General features: G+C 33.8%; 1 long non-coding RNA gene and 1 other non-coding gene across 2 annotated transcripts in view; one reads left to right on the top strand and one right to left on the bottom strand.

Moving 5' to 3' along the window:
- The window catches only part of LOC113924829, a 118820-nt gene that overhangs the window by 22461 nt on the left and 76613 nt on the right, over positions 1-19746 (top strand). The window lies entirely within an intron of this gene.
- Positions 1899-2002, bottom strand: LOC113926067. The gene has a single exon (XR_003521151.1). It is a non-coding gene; the product is annotated as a U6 spliceosomal RNA (small nuclear RNA).

The following is a 19746-nucleotide window of genomic DNA, read 5'->3' on the forward strand; positions in this document are numbered from 1 at the left end:
TATGAGTGGGGGAAGGGATGGGGGAGACAATCTTCAAGCAGACTCCCCGCTGAGTGTGGAGCCTGCCCCAGAACTCGATTTCATGACCCATGATATGATCATGACCTGAGCCAAAACCAACATCAGATACTTAATCAACTGAGCCATCCAGACACCCCTAAAATGCTGATTTTTAAGCATCTTTGCATTTAGAAGACATACAGATTTTCAGTTTGGTGACACAAAATATATTTATATAATATAGATTTTATAAATAAATACACAATGCATTTTTTCCTATTCCTTAATTTTTCCTGTCTTCTTACTACAGTCTTTAATGGGTTATGTTTTGGATGAGTAGCAAACCCAGGAAAGGCACAATTTGAGGCAAACTGCTTTAAAGCTCTTTAGCATTACCCTAAGGAAGTCACAAAAGTCACTATGATATCAACTATTAAATCTAGATTAGTACTTGGCTGTGGGTTTATGTTGGGCTTTTTTTTTTTAAGTGGAATATGTTTTTCCTCCTTGCTTAATGAAAATTTTTGATGGTATTCTGAGAATCTTTTTTAAATAGAAGCTTAATTTGAAAAGAGAAAAAGCTTGTTTTAGTTATGAGTAACTGATATCAGTATCATTATTTTGTTTTATTTAAGTAAAAACAGTTAAATTTTAGTTAATAACATATTTTGGAAAGATAAGCATTAAATTCTAATGAAACCATGTACATGTGTATAATTACTACTCGAATTTGCACACAACTACTGGTAAAATTGCTGTAATTGTGTTTGTACTTGTGACTAAAAAAGCTCAATGCTTAAGAGCCATTTTCACAATTTTAAACATTTTTTCCTATAGTCATTTCTAGATTATTATTATTATTTTATATTTTATATTTATTTTATATTATTTTTCATTGTTTTTAAGTCAGTTTCAGCCTCAATCATATAGTCCAGTCTGTTCACATGTCCTAGCTTGAGAATTGCTAATTTATATAGACAAATTCATTTATTCATTCTGGTTCTTTTCCAGGTGGTTTTGTGTTCTAAGTTGTGTGAATTTTGCTTTGAGTTGTTTAGCACATTCTTTGTATTCTTTCTGTCTGGATTGTAATTCTTACATCTTAAATAAGGAACTAGATGTTACCCATTGATTATATTAAAGCACAGGGTATTTCATGTCATGCATCTTCTAGAAATTAAGTATCTATAATTTGGTCAGCAGTGAAATAAAAATATTATTTGTTCCATGTTTGTTAACCTGAAGCATATGCATTAATGGTAATATCACCACTAAATTGAACAACTGCCCAGAGCTATAGGACACAGACACACAAAAAAATCTTATATGCAAACTCTGTATCTGTGAAGGAATTGATGATTATAGCTATGGCCAACTTGTAAAATTGGCAAAGAGACCGATTTTTTTTTTTCTTCAGAGACCTCTGCTTCTCTGTGGTAGGAATGCCAGCTTCCAACAAAGCAGTGTTCAGGTCATGACTCAAATATTCTGGAAGTTCCTTTGGAATTTATATTGAGTAAGAATGTTGCTGGGAAATGACTCACCTTACAAGAAAATTGTGTCTAATTATATATCTTTTTCCAATCTCTATATGCTATTATTCAAAAAAATCATTCTTTAATTATTTACATATAAATTATGTGAAAACCATAATATCATTGACACTATTTACACAGGTAGAATAGCATAATTATGTTGTGATAAACATCATTGGAAATAGACTGTCCCCAAACCTCATTGCTTCTTCTATATTTGCCATTTAGTGCAAAATATTGAGAAGAAATAAAGCTGATGAAATTTCTAGACAGGTAGCTACTAAGCTATTGTTCTTTTTATCATATAAAAAAGTTAAGCTTAGTGCTTTCTCTAGACCAGTGGCCCATCCAATTTTTCTATTTTTTAATATGAAATGCTTCATAAATTTGTGTGTCATCCTTGTGCAGGGGCCACACTAATCTCTGTATTGTTCCAATTTTAGTATATGTGCTGTGAAGGTGAGCAGGGTCCCCCCCAATTTTTGATACCACATCCCATCATTAAAACATTTTTGGACAAATATTCCAAAATACATTTATTTATTTGTAAATTATGTACACATACTTCTCACCTAATGCAAGTATGTACATTATAAGCCACAACAACATACAGAGGTGTGAAAAATGATAAAATGTTTTTTAATGATTTCATTAAGTACATGTATATTCACATTGTCTTTTCATGATTTAGAAATTTTTTGGTGTCCTCTTGTCATGTCCGTTTAAACCATCATAGTTTTTGTGTTGCAGTGTGCTCTACCAGAAGATTGAAATTGATTTCTGCCATTTTCTGATGTTTGCTCATGTTTGGATTATTAATCATATATTATCTTCAATACAGGTTTATTTGGCAGCAATTTTTTGTAGTCCACTTGTCCATTTTGTGAGTATTGTACTACTTAAAACTACAAAACTTATAGTGTGTAAGTCCATTCAACTGTGCACATGCAAACGTCATTAAGTCGGAAAACGCTGGGGCAAATATAAGATTAAATGTGACACTGTCAATTATTCTAGGATGGGGAACTTCTACTCTGTACACAGGACATATCGCATGCCATCGGTGACATGTGACCCCCCTTCCCAAAAAGAAGGGACTAAGAAAGGAAACAGTGTCAGTCTGCAGATTCAAATTCTCCAAGGGATTGTCTCCAGTTTGCACACCGCCTCCTTAGACCAGTGGTCTTCCAACTGGGGTATACATAGCCTGAGGTTCTAAGATACAAGCACAGATGGCTTTAAGAAAATGAATTTCCTGATCACCACTTCCATATGGATTCTCTCCTAAGACTGATAAGGTTCCTGAGTGAAGCAGTTTCTTTCCTACGTCTCCTCTCTTTAATACATTTATCAACCCTTTATACTAAAAAAGGATACTTCTTACCCATGTTAAGGCTAAGTATGATATGTTGTTCCAGGATGTAAAATACTCCAGTGTTGCCCTCATTCTCTTTTATTCTCTCTCTCTCTCTCTCTCTCTCTCTCCCTCTCTCTCTTTCTCTCTTCCTCTTTACCTCCCTCCCTCTCTCTCTCTTGCTCTCTCTCCAGCATATATATATATATATATGTGTGTGTGTGTGTATATACAGAGGATAAACTAGATTTTGGTGTTAAAGTTGAGAAAATGAATGACTCTAATGATTAGAAGACAAATGGATTTTCAGGTGGTTTCCAATTCATACTTTTTAACAGAGTTGAAGGATAACCAAACAGTTATCAAATGACAGATGATGAAATTTTTTAATGGGAAATCAGCATGACATTTTTGCACAAAACTCAGAAGAGTTTCAAAGAATTTAGTTATGGGCTTATAACAAGTCTGTTCAAATCTATTTACTTATATGAACATAGTTTCTTCATGCTTAGACCTATTTTTTAAATAAAAGAATGGAATGAATGTTCAACTCCACATTACTCACACAATAAATAATATTCATCCATGGATACATGACAGAATATCTTTGATCAATTGTTCATTACATTTACATATAATAGTAAAGGTACATCAATGTAAAATAATTTTTAATATTTACTGTCTTATGTTTATAGGAAATTTTAAAAATTATTTAAAATTTAAATATATATATTTTATTGTAGAGAAATAATAAAAGGCTTTCAACAGACTTAAATGTATTGTATATATTTGAATAAAATTCGATGAAGGAATTGGGATTGAATATGATCTAAAGAAGTAAAACCCATGCAATATCACACTTATTTTTGTATTTCTTTTAAATTAGCAATGTTTTGTATCCAATCATTATGATATTTAGATCTCACTGGGTAGAATTTAAAAAATTGATATAACCTGTCCACTTTTAAATTCCAATATTTAATAACATAAAACTTCAAAACGCTTAGCTATTTTAAACTGTTACTGTTAACTCGTCAACCTAGAACCTTTCTTAAAAACACTTGTTTTATTCTAAATTCTTATGGGGGATATATGAGGGAAAACCCTCTTAAAAAAACACTGCTTCCCACAAGAACTATCATTATAGCATCTGCTTATATCCGAAGTTAATATTTTTGAATGATAAAATATAGTCAGATTTTAGCCACTAGATAATAGCAGGAGAGAGAAGGTGAGAGAATAAATATGAGAGAATGATAGGAGGATTTTAGATCTGATGTAAAGCCAATAGTTATTTCACCCATATAGGTTAAATTAATGCTACACCTGAATTCAATCAACAATAATTCTGTATCATGTCTCCTTGATCAAGAGAATTGCCACCTAGTGAACTTTTAAAATGTAATTGTTTTATTATAATTACTACTATCACTACCACAACCATTATTACTACGAGATGTTTAAAGCATAGAGATATTGATCAACTTTTCATGGGTCGTTATAAGCCACAGCACACAGGTGAGATTTGTAAGGCCATATGTGATTTTAACAACCATTCTGGATAAGTTGACAACTATTACATCATCTTTAAAGAATATTATTTTATGTTTTAAAGTTTTTCTTTCATTGATGATTCCAAATAGTTCCAGATACCGAGCTGCTGTTTTTATATCTCTGCCTTAAATTAAGAGGAAAACCTCATTTTAAGCTCTCCTTGTTTCTAATTGGTAAGAAAAAATAGTTTTTCAATAAATAAAAATCACACAGATGCATACACATATTGCATTTTAGACTGAGGACATAATGAACCAGCATTATTCACTTAGGGAACATGGGAAAAAAATAAATGATTAAAAATAATCCTATTATTGAAATGCCACAGTCCACACTGATGTACTCTAAGAGAGGGTAGAAAACCAGAAAATATGAAATTCAACTTTACAAGTAGTATTTTAATAAAAGAACATTTTGTTATGAAGAGTTGGTCCTAATGCTTTTTTTTAAAGATTTTATTTATTTACTTGACAGAGAGACACAGCGAGAGAAGGAACACAAGCAAGGGAGAGGGAGCAGCAGAGGGAGAGGGAGAAGCAGAGGGAGAGGGAGAATGCTCCCCACTGAGCAGGGAGCCCAAGGGGGGGCTTGATCCCAGGACCCTGGGATCATGACCTGAGCAGAAGGCAGACGCTTAAAGACTGAGCCACCCAGGTGCCCCTGGCCCTAATGATATTTATAGAAAAGCTTTTTGATGATAATTTTTCATATTTATTTTAATAGGAATATTAGGAATATTAAAATAAGAGCGATAGCATCTATGATATTTGATGGTTTTTTGTGCTATTTATTTTACATATGCTATTATTCTTTCTAATATGTATATTCTTTTTGACTACATTTCTTTTGTGCTATTTACTTACATCTAATGTCTGTGAAAATCTGACTTATTTTCTCCATTTTGTTTTCCTTCCTGATTATACAACTGGACTGTATTTTCCAGGTTCCTTTTCAGTGATGTATGGCCACTTGACTTAGGTTCAGCTTATTGAATATGAAGCAATCTGTTCCCCTTCCCAGAATAAACGGCCTTGAACCCCAGGCTATGTTCTTTCCATCAGTTGTCTGAAAGGAGAGGAATTCAAGGACTTAATAGGTTAGTGAAGCCACCATGTGGCAGGACCATGGGGGTCTGGATGGCCACGTAGAGTGGCACCCCATGAGGGTCTGCCTTCTCTGTGATTTAAACAAGAAATAAACTATTTGTGCAAACCCAGTGAGATTTAGTGGCTCATTTCTTAAATCAGTTAGCCTACTTGGGCTAATAAATCATCTGTGGGTCTCTTTGACCTCAGAGGCTCATCCTTTCAAACCATCCTTCTTATTATTGCCAAATGATTTTTATATCAAAGAGCTGTTTTATGGCTGCTTGTTTCTAAACTGTCGTTTTGGCTCATCATCCCATTGCAGGTCCCATTATGACCCTAATTTTCTCAATATTTTAATGTTTATTTTACTCAATTCCTTTTCCACGTTTCCCTCATCATGGAGGCCCTGCCTTCTCCTCTTTCTCTACACAAATCTCAACTTCCTTCCAGATCCTGGTAAAGTTCTTCGTTCTGTCTTTTCTGATTATTGCCATCCCCCTTCCCATTTTAGGTCCTCCTCCACAACCCTCTGGTCCTTCCTTCTATAATACTGCTCTTCACTCACTTTGTCCTCCTTGCTCTTTTTCCCATATACAGAGTTTATTTCTTCAACTGCGCCTGCATTTATTTGTCCATTTTCCTGAAACTCTCTTACCCTAAAAACTTTCACAGTTTTCACCCTTCTTGCATGCATATCTTTTATTATGTGACCTCTCTCAGAAAGGATTTCCCTGATTGGCCTGTTTAAAATAGTTCTTCCAGGGGCGCCTGGGTGGCTCAGTTGATTGTGTGACCAGCTCTTGGTTTTGGCCCAGGTCATGATCTCATAGGTGGTGGGATTGAGCCCCACATCAACCCCACGCTCAGCAGGGAGTCTTCTTGAGATTCTCTCCCTCTGCCCCTCCCACCACTCGCTCCCAAGCTCTTTCTGTCTTTCTAAAATAAATAAAGAAATCTTTAAAACAGAATAAAATAGAATAGTTCTCCCCAAAGGCGGTCACTCTGCATCCCCTTATTTTGCTTTATTTTTTCCAGTGTTCATAATCTTATCTGATATTTGGTATACCTGTTTATTTGTTGATTTTCTATTCCCTCCCCTAGAATATAGCTTGCCCAGAGCAGAGGACTGGTCTATTCTGTGCTATATATCCAGCACCCAGAACAGTGCCTGCCATATAATTGGGGCTCAGTAAACATCTGTTCAATAAAGAGTTGAATAAATCAATAAAACGATCCTTCTGAAATACTATGTTAATGGTGATTAAAACCAAAACCACTTTTGGTAACTTTCACATGCATTGCTTCATTTGAGCCTCTCTCTCTTTCTCTCTCTGCCCCCCTTCAGAAAGTTTTGTATAGTTGATTATTTTTTTAAAGATTTTATTCATTTATTTGTCAGAGAGGGGGAGAGAGAGAGAGAGCACACAAGCGGCGGGGGTGGGGGGGTGGTTGGCAGGCAGAGGGAGAAGCAGGCTCCCCGCTGAACAAGGAGTCCAATGTGGGACTAGATTCCAGGACCCTGGGATCATGAGGCGAGTTGAAGGCAGATGCTTACCAACTGAGCCACCCAGATATCCTGCATAGTTGATTACTTAGAGATGAGCACACTGAAACTCAAAATTATCCTGTTAGGAAATTGCAGTGATAGAGTAGGAATCCATGTCTTTTGACCCTGGACCCTGTATGATTTTCACAATATGCACATACCATCAGATAATATGCAGATTCAGTCTTATAATTATAATACTGACCATTACCTGTTTAGTATTTCCCCATTATTGTAATAGGTGCTGTTGCTATAACTAAATTCTAAGCTTGATGAAAGAAAAGATCCTATCTTAACATCATGGCGAGAGGCTGTATTTGCTCAAATATTTCCATTGATTTACTCACTTATTGATTTATTTGTTCAGAAGCTTACATCCAGTATTACTGAAAATCTAGTTTAAATATAATATGGTTGTCTGATAATTTATGTTCTACACATTCAGAACTATTTTTAGTCTTTTTAAAATTAAAATACACACATAATGACATAATAGCTGTGCTTTATGTTCTGTGAACAGCAATAAAAACTTGAAGCTTTTAGTCCTGTGGCATATCTACTAGTTTGAAGTGAATACTGTTTAAATAAATTATTGAATAAATACATGATTAAATGAAATTTTGTAATGTCTTTTCTTTCTTTGAGCGACACCCCATGTGCCACAAAGTCCTGCTACCTTTCACACATTGGGTGGCCTTCATTTATATTTGGACATATTTTTTCTCATGCAAAATGTTCTCAAATAGTTGTAAAGCAGTAAGAATAATTGAACATCATGGTAATAATTTATGCTGCGCTTCTTAAACAAAGAAAAAGCAGTCTCCCCTCCATTAAGTTGTGTAAGCTATGTATAGAGTTTGCATCAAAATACATGCTTGCTCCGAAGCACGATAGAAAGCCTTCTTAGGGATTGTCCTGTTTAAGATACTTTTATACTCTGCTTTGGGATTGCAAAATCTTGGTCTTGTTGATTCTTATGGTTTCTCTAACTAGCTTTTGCCACGAGTGTATTACCTTTCTTTTAACAATTCAAGATGTCTTATACTCAGCTTTTCTACAAGGGAAAAATAACTATGCATTTCCTTAATCCTTGATTTCAATTATTAACTTTACTTGAGATATTTTCCACTGAATCAGAAACCTTTTCCCAAATCACTTTTTCTAAAGTAACATTCTGTTTTGCAACTTTTATCCCATATCTTCTTTTATTTCCCTTCACAGCACTTATGTCACCTGATTATATTAAATGTTTTATTTTCTTATTCTCCACCTTCCTCTATTAGAATGATGTTTCCTGAAAGCAGGCACATTTCTGCCACTGCTTTTTAAAGATTTATTTTATCCCTATGTCCCTGCACATAGCATGATCAATTAATACTTATTGAATGAATGGATGAGTAGATAGATGAGCTCATGTTTCAATTTTAATTCACTGTGTCCCAGGAGAAGTATCTGGCATAGAAAATTAACTATGTTGAATCTACCAAGTTTCAAAAAGATTTGTCACACTTTTGTGCTATTTAATAATAGATTTACAATCCAAAACAAAAACTGAGTTATACATACTAGGAAAAAAAGATGAAAATTGGAGCATAAACCTGTGCTCCAATTATTTAATTGTATAATCATAATATTTAAATATAAATGAAACAATTAACCCATTTTTTTATACTCTTTAAAGTCACAACTCATAGTTTATTCCTGTTCTGTCACGTACATTTCTGGCAAGATGATTTGAGTTCTCATTTAGAAACACTGGCAACTTATTTTAAAATAGTATATTTGTTCCTCTCTAGTGAGATGTGTGAGACACAGAAATAGAACATTGTGTGATGGAACAGATGCTGTAGCAATGGTGAGTTTATATGAGGATGCTGATGACAGATGCCACCTTATAGCATTAGCCAATAAAAAAGTATGGGTATTACTGTTTACACTTACTCAAAATGAGCTGGGCTTTGGGCAACCCTGAATGCACAATCCCACTCTCATGTATTGTAAGTGATCTTGTATTATGTATATAGTAAATATCCAAATTTAATTTAAAAGGAAATAAAGATAAATTTATTTTAAGGCAGGTAGTGTGAATCATCTCAGTTTTTTCCCCCTTAGAGAAGTGCTTTATTCTTTATGGCAAGAAGAGAGGAACTAAAATAAAATTTACTTGGAACAGAATTCATTCGAAGATAGTTAAGTAATTTTGAAGATTAAACCATAGATTTTTCAATAGAGAAGATATTAGTTATAATAGTGATAAATATATTGGTTAGAATTATTTCCTTTTTTTTGGACAACTAACAAATATGAACAGTTGAAGTCTTATTAAAATTAATTAGAGGGAACTTCCAATTATTTTGTAATTGCAGAAATATATTTTATTCCACATCAGTAAAAGTAAATGTATAATTCACTTAAAATATTTTTATTTAGATAGCTTTAATATAGTTGCATTTATCATAGGAGTCTTTTGATCTGCAAATGTAAAATAATTAAATTGAAAATCGGTATATTTTGGTCATTTTACTAACCTGTCAGAATTCAATTTCTCCAGGTCTTCTATTTTATCACTGACTTTTCAACAACACAAGTAACTTAAATGGACAACTTGTATTTGTTTTGTTCCACTATGTCAGTTTCAAGTTGCCCTAAACACAGACTTAGAGATAAAAACTTGGGTACAGGTAATGTATATAAGAGGTGATCTCAGGATGTGCAAGTCCAAGATTGTGAGGCAGGGAAGATAAACGTGGGCTAATATAATTGCTGTTTTAGGGTTCTGGATCAGTCCTCTATGGATCCTTTGTGAAACTGTGGAACAAGATTCAGAATCATCCCTCCAGAAGAGGGAAGATCTTGCATTGATTCATTGATGACCCCAGACCCCACCGTTTGAGGGTTGAAGAACACCAGCTCCCTAAAACTTAGAAGTTGTCCCTAATTGTATCCAAGTAAGTTCTCAGTTACCAACAAAGTCCTCAACGATACTGTATTATATCCTCAAGTTTCACTAAGAGGGTAGCTCTTATGTTTTGTGTTCTTACCACCTCTGAACACAAAAATAATAATCATCATCATAATAATGAAGGGGATGGGAGGAAACTTTGGGAGGTAATGGATATGTCTATGGCCTTGATAGTGGTGATGGTTTCATGGGGGTATATTTATCTCCAAACTCAAGAAATTGTATACATTAAATTTGTACGACCTTTTTACATGTCAATCATAGCTTAGTTGAGTGGTTAAAAAAAATCCTCAGAAGACAAGATGAAAGAAGGGTTTAAGTGAAAAGCTGAGAGTGGGCTGGAAGCTATCAACTTAAACTGCCAGTGATGTCAGGTGGGTGAGAATATTTGAGATGGGGCAGCAATAGCATCTGCTATAGAGTCTTTTGTCTTTTGGTGCAGCAAGGTCAATGGCTCTGTGTATGTGTGTGTGTGTGTGTTATAATCTGTGTGTTTAGGTATACTTTAATTTTGCTTTAATAGAAACAATTGTCAAAAATTTAAAAATAAATGCTAAGAAAGTTTCCAGGAGTTAATAAGTTCAACACAAATGTTAGAATATGAGAATAACTGATTAATTTTGCCAATATTAATATTTTCTTCTCACTGTACAAGTATAATACCTATAGAGGAAATACCTGTAAAAATGGGGTTATTGGAAATGTCATTACTGAATACAGAGGTGGTTTTCATTTTCATTATTTTTGTCCTCGTTCTCCCTAAATTTTTCTCTCTACAAATTGGCATGAAGGATTTCCTCTTCATAAAATGAACATAATTAAATTCACATTTACTTAATTGCCTTGTAGCTTAGTATTAAAAACTAGATTTTCATCTACCAGTGTAGAATTTAGAATATATTGTTTGTTTTCTATATTTACCTTGAGATAGTTAATTTCTTTTTTCTTTCTTTCTTTTTCTTTTTCTTTCTTTCTTTCTTTCTTTCTTTCTTTCTTTCTTTCTTTCTTTCTTTCTTTCTTTCTTTCTCATTCTTTTCTTTTTTTTAGTTATGTCAGGGGTCAAGGGAAAAAATAGAGAAAAAAATAACTTGCTACATTTCTTTGGAGCAAAAAAGAATCCATATAGCTTGAACTGTGTCCAGATCTGCTTTCTGCCATCTCGAAAATACTTGCAGTCTAAGCTCATATAAATGCCACTGAGTGAAGGGAAAAGGTCAGGGGAAAGCTTGCGGCTGGCCCTTTGTTCACCTTCCAGTCATGCTAATCTGTGTACAGGCCTATCCCTTGAGGCTCAAGTTCTTCCTTGAAATTCCCTGCTTTAGTTTCATTCATTTTTAGTGAAAGAATATTTTCTGAAACTCTAGGATATATTGAAGGTCAGAGGCAAAGCTAAACAGGTAATGCCACTGGGTCCTTATCAATAATAGATGCAAATTTACTATAAGCCATAGGACTTTTCTTACATCATTTTTTAATATCAATAATATAAAGAACAAAGTCGTTATGCTCTTTCTATGCTCCTCACAATCAGTAAGATAATCACCATTTCTAAATAATACTAAAGCTTCCAATCAAATAATTAAAGCTTGCAGAATTTTGAAAAATTATCAGTGGTTTCTAAAAACCACATAGAGGTATGAGTTTCTGGTATAGATGTTATATGTATGTCCAAATGATCCCTTTTGTATTGTTGCCAACCGATGTGGAGTGTTACATTATTTTTAGAACAAGTCTTGTTCCAAAGCATATAAGCAAGGGATTGGAAAAGATCCAATATAACACCAGCCAATTAATCTGCAATTTGAAATTAAATCTTGAAGAGCTAGGCTTCTACCTAAAACAAGTAGCAGCTGAAGGGCTGATTCTCAGCCACAATTCTGAGTGTCAAAGTTATAGAATTAAAGAATAAAACAAAATTATCCAGAATGTAGAAGGTGTAAAAAGAATAAAATGAAGGAATAATTGGAATAGTCAGGATGAATGAAGTAGAACCTCCACTATAGGTATAATTTTGTTAAAATTATTGATTTTTGGCAAAGAAAGCTTACCACTTGCTTTGCTCTGTTATTCGACATGCTGATACATCACCTTAGTTTAAAGCAGCAGAAGAATCGAGATGGAAACTTGGTGATTCCAAATAACTCATGAAAGAATGTGGGGATTTTAGGTATTTGATATCATTTTCAAACCCAATGAACGAATTGAAACAAAGATTTCACTTATAGTCAGGGAGTATTTCAGGGATACTATACTTTTTCTACTTTTTTTGAAAGCCTATATTGACCTGCCTAGAAGCACATCTCTTAAAAGTATTGACTGAAGATGAAGACTGAATGGGATATTGTGCCTCCTTGGAGAATAGGGTTCAGTCAAGTATTTTTCTGTAGCACAATGATATTTTCATTCTCATGGAAGAATACTGTCTCTGTCCATAGGTTTTAGTATGAAATTATTTTTAAGATTTAACAAAGTGTGCATAAAACTAGCAAAAAGGACCATCAATAAAGACCATCTCTGGATTAAAATTTGAAGCCATTAACCTATGGCCATTATAGATCCTAGAGAGCCTAGTTTAAATATATCATACTTCTTAATAAATATTAAACACGTTATTGATGGATGGGCAAACAGAAAGTTTAATGAATCCATAAGCACAACCAATAAAAACAAAAAATATTAATGAATTTAAATGTTGCTATTTATTTCAATGAGAAAAAAACAGACTCAGTGGGGACGTCAAATGTCTGAAGCATGGCACTTTAAACATATACAAATAAAGTGGAAATTTAGCACATCTCCTTAATGATCAATTTCATGTGTCAATTTGGCTAGGCTGTGGTGCACAGACATTGGGTCAAACACCATTTTAGAGATTTCTTTGAAGCTGTTTTTTTAAAAATGTGATTAACATTTAAATCAGTAGGTTCTGAGTGAATCAGATTATACTCCACAGTGTGGGTGTGTCTGATCCAATCAACAGAAGGTCTTCAGAGAAAAAGATGAGGTCCCCTGGGGAAGAAGGAATTCTGTCTCTAGATTCCCTTTGGACTTAAGACTACAACATTGGCTCTTCCCTGGGTCTCTAGCCTGCTGGTCTGCCCTGCAGATTTCAGACTTGCCAGTCACCACAATTGGCCTGAGACAATTGCTTAAAATTGCCCCCCCACCTCTACACACACACACACACACACACACACACACACACACACACACACACACACACTCTCTCTCTCTCTCTCTCTCTCTCTCTCTCTCTCTCTCGGTTCTGTTTCTCTGGAGAATCCTGACTAATATGGTCACGATTTTGAATCATAACGTGAAATAAAGGTAACTAGAACTTTAGAGAGGCACTGTGGTGGGTAGGAATTAAAATTCCTGAGTTTAAATTTTGCTCATCTTTTACTAATTCTGTACTCTTGGGAAGCTTAGTTAGCCTTTCAGAGTATGAATTTTCTGATCTGTAAAATGAGATGGTAGGTAAGGGGCGGTGAACAACTGCTGCAAGAAATACAGTATATTTTGAGGATTGACTGGAAAAAGAATACATGAGAAATCCTTAGAACAGTGATTTCATACCGTGCGAGTGCTTAGACAGTTCCCTTTTTCTCTATGATATAGAACAATCATAAATACTCTCCTTTGTTAAAATTATTTATTTTAGCATATCTCATGAAATAAAAACATCCTAGAATTGTAAATATGCTCTTAAATTATCAACAACAGTCAATTATTTTAGGGGTAAGTAATAGATTTTGATGTAAGCAGTAAAGGAATATGTTATTTTGATGGTAACAGATTGAATAAAAAATCCATGAGTTGACTGTGTATAAATATTATATATAAAGTGTGTATATATTATAACTATTTACAGAAGAATGAGAACTAACAAGTGATAGAATTAAAAAACCACCATGTTTATAACACTCCAGGTTATAATCCATTTGATCATATATAATCAGTGGATGCTAAAATCATTACATGAAACTGTTTTAGAAAATAGGATATACACAAGAGGCCCATTATCTCTCCACATATTAATTGTACATTGCAAATTTAAAAAATACACCTTCTAAAGTGATCAAACTCAGGATCATTCTTAGAATTGCATCCTCACACCATGATATTCTTGGTGTAGTACAATATTAAGTAGCCAAAATCACCTAGGAAATATGAATCCCTAAAATGTGTAATCTGAATCTATTCCAGCCCCAATGCCTAACATTCACTTACAGGAAGTAGAGGAGATGAAAGAACAAGGCTCCATGAGGAAACAATCACACATATCCAGAATGAAGGATAGTCTCCAAAATAACTGGCCTGAAACAATCAATGTCATTTAAAAACATGTATGTGGGATTGTTCCATATTAAGATAAGATGATAAAGGAGTAAAGGAATGTATGTATCTTACCAAATAGATAAGAGTTATATTATTAATAATAGAGTCTCTTAAAAATTAGGAACAGAAAAAAATTAGAAGCAGAGAATTGACATAATTAAAAGTGTTCCAAAAATGTCACTCTTACAACAATATCAAATCTGCCCTCACTTCTTATATGAACAATTGTGATTACATTCGGTGCACCCAGATAGTCTAAAATAATATCTGCATCTCCAGGTCCTGAACCTTAATCATATCTGCAAAGTTCTTTTTACCATGCAAGGAAATATATTCTTAGGTTCTGGAGATCCAGATGTTGACATCTCAGGGGACCATTATTCAGCCTACAACTCACATAAATACACAAGCTCATGGACTAAGAGGTCTTAATGAAAACTCATAAAGAGATATAAGTAGAGAAAAGGAAAAGCAAAAAAATAAAGAAATGGAAACATTACTGCTATGCTAACCAAATATGGTAATTTCACAATAGAGCACTTTCTACACTACTATAAATACACCATGTACTTATACTTCCTGGTAATACTCATCATTTTTTTTTGCAAAATTCTTGGCATACATGAATTTAGATTAACTGGAGTTTTCTCTCATTCTCACTAGCATCCCTAATCAGAATTTTTAGGCTGGGCTTATCTTCCCCTGCTTATACTCAGCTTTGGAGATGTGCACATACTCCTGAGATGCAGATCTTGGAACACGTTCCAGGTTTTACTAGACTATTCAAGTATAGGTACTTGGCATTCCAATAAGACCACAGGCATCCACATATGTTTCTGTAGATAGCATTTTATTTAATAATTTTACTAATGATTATTAAATGGCTAGTAAGTGCCAAGTATACCAGAGACACAGTGTTCACTCTCATTAAGAAGTTTACATTCTATAAGACTTGACCAACACACACACACTCTCTTACACACAAAAATAATTCTAAGATGCTACTGATTGTAAGATAGAGCATTATTTTATATAACATTACAAAATTAAAAAATTTACTATCAAACTATACCATAACACTAAAACGCCATTCCATTCATATTAAGATACATCTCTGATTCCAGAAATATTGTATTTTATGAATTTAATGTGTCCTGATTGATAAAATGTAATGGTTCAATATACTGCATATTGCTGTTTAAACACAGAGGGGTGCTCAAATTAACTGAACTACAGAGATTAGTAAGGATGGACAGGATAGGAGATTGTCTACTCAAAGGGAAAAAGTTATCAGCACATGACCAAAATAGGTTGCTTTTGTGTCTGTTTTGTCCTCTTGGCTATCACTTCACAGGGATACCAGACCAAAGAGAAGAAAGAGTAAAAAAAAAAAAAAATTGTTCTAATCTTTAATTAGATCTAATCTCCAGAATTTAGGCTTGAAGAATAAGAGAGATAAAGCGATATATAACTGAAGAAATGGTGACATTGAAGAGTCAATATTACTTTTTATATTTGCCCTGGTTACATTCTCTGGGCTCTGGATTGGCTCTCACTTGGTTTGAGTTGGCTAGACAATATTGCTTGAGCATTTGCTTGATGGATAAAATAAATGGAGGATACAACTTAACGAAAACAATCAACAAATGCATGGAAGCATGAAAGAAATGGCCTTTGGAGATTTTTAAATATTTTGGTATTGTTGACACATGTGTTATATTTAAGTGGAGGAGTGCAAAAATGAGATTAAACGAAGTGAGTGAGATCATGAAGGGAATTATATGCACACTAAGGAATTGAACTTTATACTCTTAAGTGATGTGTGGTAATTGACAAGGCAAGATCAATTTTTGGAAAGAATAGCAGTTTGGGCTTATAAAAATAATACATTCTCAAAAAATAATACATTCTCAATAGAATATATTTAACAATATAGAAAAGTATAAGGAAAAAATTAAATTTTTTCACATATATAACTAAGGTTAAACCATTTGTTAATAACTTGAGAACTACCCTTCCCATTATCTCTCTGAGTAAACACATCATACACTTATACACACTTGATACTCTTTTTCCTATTTAATCTCAAAGTTCACTTCTCAGTGCAATAACGTAAATAATTTCATTAGTATGTTATGTAACATATATTAAGATAAATATCATATATGTGAGATATAATATATTTATTTCTAATATAAATATTATATTTACCCTGTATAGTTTACATTCAATCTGGACAGTTATGGGGTCTGGAAGATATACATGCTATTAATAAGGGTCTGCTATCCTGTTTTATTTATTATACCAAACAGCATGACAAATGTTTGCAATTTTACTTGAGCATTTTTCTTTGTATTCCTTTGCTTGTTTTTTTCCTTTCTTTTAAAAATAATTTTGATTTTTGAATTTTCTTTTGAATATTTGCATGTTATCTTTTAAAACTTTTACATTCCACTAAAACATCTAATTGCAGGGTCAGTACTATGTGGAAATGGAATTGCTTTTCTGTATAATTATTATTAAAATATATATTTTTACAAAGGTTTCATAAGATGTGTGTCTTCAGAGATATTTACTGAGCTATACTTGATCACTTTGGGGGTAACTCATGAAAATAGAGCACACTAAAGCTAGTTTTTCTAGCAAAAGTCAAGATAAAATGTGATCAACATTTCAAAGGAACTCTTACATGCTCTATCCAAGTACTGCTGACAGTTAAGATGGTCTGGTTTCAAGCATGGAGGGAACACTCCTATTACCTGTTTCATCCATTATAGCACTTTATTATGTGTCAGGCCCTGTGAGGATGCTCAATATTACAGATGATATTGGTTGTGGCAAGAGCATACTGATGACTTACAGCCTGTGAAATTCATATATACTCATACCTACACGAAATCTATATGTTTGTATATTCAAAATATAAAATCACATTTTTCAAATAAATTTTAAGTAAAATAAAAGCTAAGCAGTCTCATTGCAGTCAATGTTGTTGATCATACAGAAAATACCATATTGATTTATTTTGAACTTACTTTAATAATTAACAATTTCAGAACACAATATAATTTTTTTACAGAGTGTAGAGGTGGAGCTGGGAAATAAACTCAGTCTCATTGGTTTCCAAAACACTTGAGATCTTACACTGTGATCTCTCAGGTGCAAATTCTGGAATCCTCAATTTCAAATCTGTGCAGGAAAAAGAGCAAAAAGGAAACCCAGCTACAGAAGCTAATAAAACAAATAAGGTTATTTCTTTTAAAGGATCTATAAATCTAACATGGGTGATTAATTAGTCCTGATAGTCTCTGTTTCAAAGAGAAGTGAAAGAGATAGAAGTGGTGTCTGTGAAAAAAAGCTATTTTCTCTTGTTGGTCTCACTATCATTATCATCATTGTGCCTATGAGTAGCTATCAGGAAATCATTGCACAGTGAACAATAAGGAAATAATTTAATGTTATACGTCAGGTAAGCTTCTTGGGGAGATATGCTGGACCTACAGAAAGACATTGGGCAGAAAAAAACAAAATGTTTAGATTGGTAGTAAAAAATGCAAATCCACTTGTCAGAAAGATAATGTCTATGGTTAACAACTGTTCAAATAGAAGCCTTACAGCAAGGCTCAGCAAACTTCCCTTTAAAAAGACAGGCAATAAATATTTCCAGCTTTGTGGTCCATATGGTCTGCATTGCAACTATTCAAGTCTACCATCCTAGCATGAAAACAACCATAGACCATATGTTAATGAATGGGCGTGGCTGTGTTCCAAAAATTTAATTTACAAAAACAAGGGAAGGTCAAATTTGGATCTCACACCCTAGTTTGCCAATTTTTGTTTTAAATGATTGGGTTGAAGGTGAGCTATATCCAAAATAGAGGTGAGAGCCAGGAGGGTGAACAAACCATTGTATTAAGTTGGTCAAACTGCCTAGGTAGTAGTGATGTTCAGAATCCGATAGAATGATCATCTTAATTCTCAACAAGCTATCTGCTTTGTCCAAGCGGGTTTTCTGAATCCTGAATGAAAAGGACAGGCTGAAACTGAGGGCCTGACTCTAATCTCACTGGGGATAAAATCATCCAAACAAAAAGTCCATGTCAAAGATAGATAATGAAGACAGTGAGCTTAACTTGAATACATTCAACACAGTGGCTCATAGCAACAAGGGAGGTTTGCTATGCTAATTACAGCTAAATTTATTTCAGATCCCATCTCCTGCTACCACCATACACTAATCAAACATGTTTGCTCAGGGATGGGTTCAAGAACTAGGTAGAACTGAGCCTTTGTAATTTCTTTAAAGACAGCACACCATTGTTTGCTGCTGCATCCTGAGAATACATATAACAATGCTTGGCACATGATAGGCATTTGATGACTATTTGTTGAATGCCTAGCACCTGACAGCTATTAAAGATCGCTCCAGTCAAAGTTAGTAGATTTATACTACAACTTTCTTAGTATTTACTCTCTTTATAATATCATATGTAAAATTCCACTGATGGACAATATCTGGTAGTCACTGTTGCACCCTTTGTCACTTTACTTCCAAAACATGTCACATCTCATATATTTATATTTCAACATTTAATTCTGAATTATGACTGTAGTAGTAAAAAAAATCCTTGATGATGAAGGATATGGAGCAGTTGGTCTACTGATTAACATTATAAGGTAGTGGTGAGCACTGAAATTTAATTTGTCATCTCCTCTGGTCACTCCCTCTTTAGATATTGTAGGGTCACCCTCCATGAAGCAGGAGATTGATTAAGTTCTACTTTAAATAAACCTTGGCCTGGAGTGGAAATCAGTCAGCCTTGTTGAAGGAACTCCTGAGCAGGGAAAAAAAAACTCCCGGGACATAAGGAGCAACTGAGTATTTAAAGACTCATTCAAAGGAGAACCCTCAATAAGCATTATAGTAAGCAATTTTATCTATTTTAAAAAAATGAAGAGCTGAGTCAGCTAAGGCAGGAACTGAATATATCATCTTATAGAGTCTCAATATAACAAAAATGAAACATGTGTCACTAATCCACCTTGCCAGCTTATACATCTTTTGAGAGTGAAAGGTTTCTGGTAACAACATTAATTATTATTAAATATTACTAGCTCAGTGTTGTAGAGAATATAAACACCAATATTTACAGTCTTTTGATAAAATGTACTTTAATTTTTTAGGACATTGTAGAGTTGGCTATCAATTTCTAACACAACATATTGTAGAATTGCCATTTAATAATTTTTAGAACTAGATAGAGCAAGCCCTTCTTTCTCAAATGGCATGTGTTCCATTTTCTGTCTTATCCTCATCTTTACCACCTGCTAGCAGTGTTTCAGGCAACAAAACAACAGTGTTCCCAGTA

This window comes from Zalophus californianus, chromosome 2 (assembly GCF_009762305.2).
Source record: "Zalophus californianus isolate mZalCal1 chromosome 2, mZalCal1.pri.v2, whole genome shotgun sequence".
Taxonomy (NCBI): Eukaryota; Metazoa; Chordata; class Mammalia; order Carnivora; family Otariidae; genus Zalophus; species Zalophus californianus.